Here is a 6,672-nt window from a genome sequence, read left to right as displayed (position 1 = left end):
TCACTAAAGAAGCAATTGCATTTTCTTCAAATAAATTCAGATCTTGAATTCAACTTCATCTGGTTGTTTTCATAGATCTAATGCTTCTAGACCTTCACTCCACACTCCATTGAACTTCTGTTTTGATAAAGCAAGCAAGGTTTCAAGCTCAAATCACCAGAACTCAAACTTGAACTCCAACTGGTATTTGATTCGATTCTCTTCATCCTTTGACCTATTGGCTGTGATTTTATGTTGGCTGAAGTCCTCTCAATGGAGGCATCATGTTTATGCTTTTAATTTTTGCAATTCATTGAGTTCATGATGAACACCGGAATTTTCAACCTCTGATTTCTCAAATCATAGAGATCTAGAATGAAAATGGATGGTATAGGGATGATGCACATCATCCCAGCTTTCTATTGATCTATAGATCGCACGTTTTGGTTACCTTTTTATTTTCTGCAACTTGGCCGGAATTCGGGAAGCTCACCGGAAAAGACGGTGGCTCCAGTGGCTTCATCATTGCCAGTTTAAATCCTGGCCGTTTGATCCATTCTCCAGATTGAATCTCGTCCCTTATTTGTTATGACTTTTAATTGTTTCACATATGCACGCATTGACTTGGATCTATCATACACGCGCGCTTCCTCGCCTCTTGATTTGCCAACTCAATTAATGAGCTTAGATCAGACGGTCCACGCTTTTTCCAATTTCTATTTTCTGTTTTATTTTCATTTTATTTTCTTTAATTCCAATTATTTTCAAAAATTTATATCTCTTTCATTTTTTATCCAAAAAATATGGGACCAATTGCATTAGTTCCCAAATAAATTCTAGTTTCTATTTCTAATTTTTAATATTTTTTATTTTGTCATTTGATATTTTTTGTGAATTTTCTCTTTTCTGGTTATTTTTAATTCATTTTAAATATTTTTTTGATATTCAAAAAATGCAAAAATATTTTCCTAACCTATTTGAATGACGATGGATCTATGAAAAATATTCTCATCAATTTTTGAATTGATTTGAGATTTATTTGAGATTTTAGTTCAATTAGGTTATTTTTATTCATTTTTAATTGATTAAAAATAGTTTCTGACTTTTAAAAATGCTGAAATTTTTTGTCAAACTTTGTTTGACCTTGTTGAACTTAGGATAAATCACTTGGACCTTTCAAGGTTGATTAGAAGTGATTTTGAAGTTTCACCTTTCTTTAATATTTTGATTCAAGTTTATTTTTAATATTAAAAAATGGCAAAATATTTTATTCTTTTCTTGACTTCCAATCTTCATCTCACTTTTGTTTTTGATTGTTTGACCTTGACTTTCAATGTTATTGGTCAACATATGAGGATTGATACATTTTATTCCATTTAATGCATTTTATTTTGTCATTTCCTTTTCTCTTATCCATCTCCTTCTTCTTTTTCTTCTTCTTCTTTTTTCTTTTTGATCAATGAGTTGAAGGTTGATAAGTTAGCATTGATTAGAGGTATTTAACCTTCCTTGATTCAAATCTAACTCATCTTGATCAATTGATCAAGTGAATGGCTTTTCATTAAGGATAGGTTGTCTTTTAAATCATGCAAAAGGCTTAAACCAATACAAGATCAATTCTCATTTTCTTTTTGGCATGGCAAGTTGTTGGGACTTGGTTCACTAATCAAGACTCCTAACTTGTGTTTGTTGCCTATATTATTATTGACCGGCCTCAGATAGTCGTGACTTCTACATAATTCCAATTACGATTGCTTAACATAGCGCTAAATTTGCCTTACGGCACACTAACTACTAACACTAACTATTGACAATTAACATTTACTTAATGCAATTTACTTTAAGGCAATTTACTATTCTTGCACATATTATTCATTTGCTTTTCTCTTTGCTCATCTGACCACATGTTTATGTTAACGCCATTTGCCTTTTGCTCACTTGAGCAATAATTGTGTATATATTATTGTGCTTGTGTTTTGCTTTGTTTGTTGTGGACCAAAGTGCAAAGAAATGGACTTAGTTTCTAGGACTTCCCCTATGCAAAGAAATGGAGAATTGGACTTAGTTTCTAGGACCTTCCTTATGCAAAATTGGAGTGAAAGGATCTTAATGATGAAAATGGAATTAGAAGGACCAAATCTCTAAACTCTCTCTTGTCCATTCTTGTTTTACTTCATGGAACTTTTGATGTGTGTGCTTTTGTGCTAGGAGTTTCCATTTGAGCTTAATTGGAGGACCATTGCCATGTTTATCTAAGTGGAAGAAACAAGATGAATTGAGGATCTCTTTTGAGACTTGTCTGATTGCTTATACTTTGTGGTTGATTATTCCAAAGGATGGGAGCTACTTGGATCATCAATATGATCTCAAGAGAGGGACTCCTAGTATGGTTTCATTTCTTTCCCTTTCCCTTTTATTTTCCTTAGGACTTAGCCATTCTTCTTCTTCTCCCCACTCTAACCCAAGCCAAAACTTTTGTGCAAACATTTAACATTTCTTTCCAAACATTAGAAACCTAAGCCTTAGGCTTTTGATTTTCAAACTTTCTTTTTATAACACTTATTTTGAATTGAACCTTTTAATCCACTTTGACCATTTTTATATATACTTCTAATTGGTAAATATAACCCATTCAAACTTCTTTTTGTGGTTCCAATGGCCACTTCCTTAATCAAAAATTTTCATAACCTTTAGCTATTAGGTTTGAGTTATCCTTGGGGTAGATGTAATGATCACCTATATCCTTAGTGATGGACAATGAGTATTCCATGCTTATTATAGGGTTAACCCCTCACTAGCATGTTGAAGCTATCCTCACATGGTGGATTTGTGGTTTGGTTGTGTTTTCTCCCTTTGATAACAAAAGACCTTAAGGCTTTTGGACCAATCAATTCACCAACTTCTTTTGAGATTTTTACCCCGAACTACGAGGTTTTGATCCTAATCTTTTATAAGATGGTACGTAGGCAAATGGTTTATCCATCCAAACACAAATGTAAATAAACTTGTATATTCTCTTCTCATCTCTTCAATCATGTTTGCACAAACAATTTTTCACAAAGCAACAACCTTCACAAGTATGAAAAGGGCTCCCTAGGAGTACCTAGGATGTTTTGGGTGCCTAACACCTTCCCATTGCATAACCAACCCCCTTACCCAGATCTCTATTTCTTTTACTAGTTTTTGTTAAAACTTTTAGGTTTTTGTTCGCTTTCTAACCATTCCTTTGGATAAATAGAAGTGCGGTGGCGACTCGACTTGTATGATTTACGTTGGATTTAGTCAATATCTCTAATGGTAACGAATACCCCGCTACAATCCTAAAAATAGGCCAAGATGGGCTTGGTAAACTAAGGTCCTTGGCTTCTAAGGTCTATATTTGAAAGAGTAATGTCTAACCACAACTTACGTGTGTGACATTATTGATCCCAACATGACCTCCACCAAGTGATAAGACTTGCAAGCGAACTTGCTAAGGAATAAATCCACACAAGTCAACAAGACTATGCCATTCTCCTATCCTAAGTGCACTCGAGTTCGGGTATATAACTCATCTCACAATGATCACCAAGTATACAAGGAATTAATATTCAAGCAATTCAATCATTACATACAATACAGTAATCCCAAATTGCACAAAAATATGTCACCAAACAATACAATACAACAAGCATGAAAATTTGGCAAAACCCACAAGGCAAAAAGAATTCCCCAGCAGAGTCGCCACTTTTCTGTAGCGGGGTATTCGTTACCATTAGAGATATTGACTAAATCCAAGGTAAATCATACAAGTCGAGTCGCCACCACACTTCTATTTATCCAAAGGAATGGTTAGAAAGCGATTAAAAACCTAAGAGTTTTAACAAAAACTAGTAAAAGAAACAGAGATCTGGGTAAGGGGGTTGGTTATGCAATGGGAAGGTGTTAGGCAACCAAAACATCCTAGGTACTCCTATGGATCCCTTTTCATACTTGTGAAGGTTGTTGTCTTGTGAAAAATTTGTTTGTGCAAACATGATTGAAGAGATGAGAAGAGAATATACAAGTTTATTTACATATTTTGTGTTTGAATGGATAAACTCATTGCCTACGTACCATCTTAAAAGATTAGGATCAAAACCTCGTAGTTCGGGGTAAAAATCTCAAAATGAGTTGGTGAATTGATTGGTCCAAAAGCCTTAAGGTCTTTTGTTATCAAAGGGAGAAAACTCAACCAAACCACAAATCCACCATGTGAGGATAGCTTCAACATGCTAGTGAGGGGTTAACCCTATAATAAGCATGGAAGACACATTGTCCACCACTAAGGATATAGGTGAGTATTACATCTACGACAAAGATAACTCAAACCTAATAGCTAAAGGTTATGAAAAATTTGATTAAGAAGGTGGCCATTGGAACCACAAAAGCACATTTGAATGGGTTATATTTACCAATTAGAAGTATATACAAAATGGTCAAAACTGACATAAGGATTCAATTCAAAATAAGTGTTGTAAAAGAGAAAGTTTGAAAATCAAAAGCATAAGGCTTAGGTTTCTAATGTTTGAAAATAATGGTTAAATGTTTCCACAAAACGTTTTGGCTTGGGTTAGAGTGGAGAGAAGAAGAAGAATGGCTAAATCCTAAGCAAAACAAAAAGAGAAGGGATAAAGGAATCAAAACCACAATGGAGTTCCTCTCTTGAGATCATATTGATGATCCAAGTAGCTCTCATCCTTTGGAATAAGCAACCACAGAGTATAAGAAATCAAACAAGTCTCACAAGAGATCCTCAATCTATCTTGTTTCTTCCACTTAGATGAATATGGCAATGGTCCTCCAATTAAGGTCAAATGGAAACTCCTAGCACAAAAGCACACACATCAAAAGTTCCAATGAAGTAAAACAAGAATGGACAAGAGTGAGTTTAGAGATTTGGTTCTTCTAATCCATCTTCACCATTAAGATCCTTTTGCTCCAATTTTGCATAAGGAAGGTCCTAGAAACTAAGTCCATTTCTCCATTTATTTGCATAGGGAAAGTCCTAGAAACTAAGTCCATTTCTTTGCATTTGGTTCACCACAATCAAAACAAAACACAAGCAAAAAATAATATATACACAATTATGTGCTCAAGTGAGCAAAAGGAAAATGGCATGAACATAAACATGTGCTCATGTGAGCAAATAGAAAAGCAATTGAATAATATGTGCAAGAATAGTAAATTGCATTAAAGTAAATTGCACAAAGTAAATGTTAATTGTCAATAGTTAGTGTGCCATAAGGCAAATTTAGCGCTATGTTAAGCAATCGTAATTGAACTTATGTAGAAGTCACAACTATCTGAGGCCGGTCAATAATAATGTAGGCAACAAACACAAGTTAGGAGTCTTGATTAGTGAACCAAGTCCCAACAACTTGCCATGCCAAAAAGGAGAAGAAAATTGATCTTGTATTGGTTTAAGCCTTTTGCATGATTTAAAAGACAACCTATCCTTAATGCAAAGTCATTCACTTGATCAATTGATCGAGATGAATTAGATTTGAATCAAGGAAGGTTAAATCTCCCTAATCAATGCTAACTTATCAACCTTCAACTCATTGATCAAAAAAGAAAAGAAGAAGAAGAAGAAGGGGATGAATAAGAAAATATGGAAATGACAAAATGGTAAAAGAAATATAATTGCATTAAATGGAACATCATGTACCAATCCTCATATGTTGACCAATAACATTGAAAGTCAAGGTCAAACAATCAAAAACAGAAGTGAGATGAAGATTGGAAGTCAAGAAATGAATAAACTATTTTTGGCATTTTTTAATACTTAAAAAACAAACTTGAATTAAAATAAATGGAAAGCTCAAACTTCGAAATCACTTCAAATCAACCTTGAATGGTCCAAGTGATTTATCCTAAGTTCAACAAGGTCAAACAAAGTTTGACAAAAAATTTCAGCATTTTTAAAAGTCAGAAACTATTTTTAATCAATTAAAAATGAATAAAAATAACCTAATTGAACTAAAATCTCAAATAAATCTCAAATCAATTCAAAAATTGATGAGAATATTTTTCATAAATCTATCATCATTCAAAGAGGTTGAGAAAATATTTTTGCATTTTTTGAATATCAAAAACTATTTAAATAGAATTAAAAATAATCAGAAAAGAGAAATATCACAAAAAATATCAAATGACCAAATAAAAAAATTAAAAATCAAAAATAGAAACTAGAATTTATTTGGAGACTAATGCAATTGGTCCCATAATTTTTGGATTAAAAATGAGAGATATATGATTTTTTGAAATAAAAGGAATTTAAGAAAATAAAAACAGAAATTATAAAAATGCAAAAAAAAAGGAGGAGCGTTGGATCTGAGCTCATTAATTGAGCTGGCAGATCACACGCTCCTAAGGTGATCCACGGTCAATGCGTGCACATGTGAAACAATAGAAAGTCATAACAAACAATGGCTAAGATTCAATATGGGAAATAGATCCAATGGCCAGGATTCAAACTGGGATGATGAAGCCACCGGAGCCACCGTCTTCTCTGGTGAGCTCCAGGATTCCAGTCAAATTGCAGAAACTCAAACCTCCATCAAAACGTGCAATCTATACATCATTAGAAAGCTGGGATGATGTACATCGTCCCTATACCATCCATTTTCTTTCTAGATCTCTATAGTGTGAGAAATCAGAGATGGAAAAACC

This window comes from Lathyrus oleraceus, chromosome 6, assembly GCF_024323335.1.
Source record: "Lathyrus oleraceus cultivar Zhongwan6 chromosome 6, CAAS_Psat_ZW6_1.0, whole genome shotgun sequence".
NCBI lineage: Eukaryota > Viridiplantae > Streptophyta > Magnoliopsida > Fabales > Fabaceae > Lathyrus > Lathyrus oleraceus.
The sequence above is the reverse complement of the archived record's forward strand: the minus strand, read 5'-3'. Positions refer to the sequence as shown.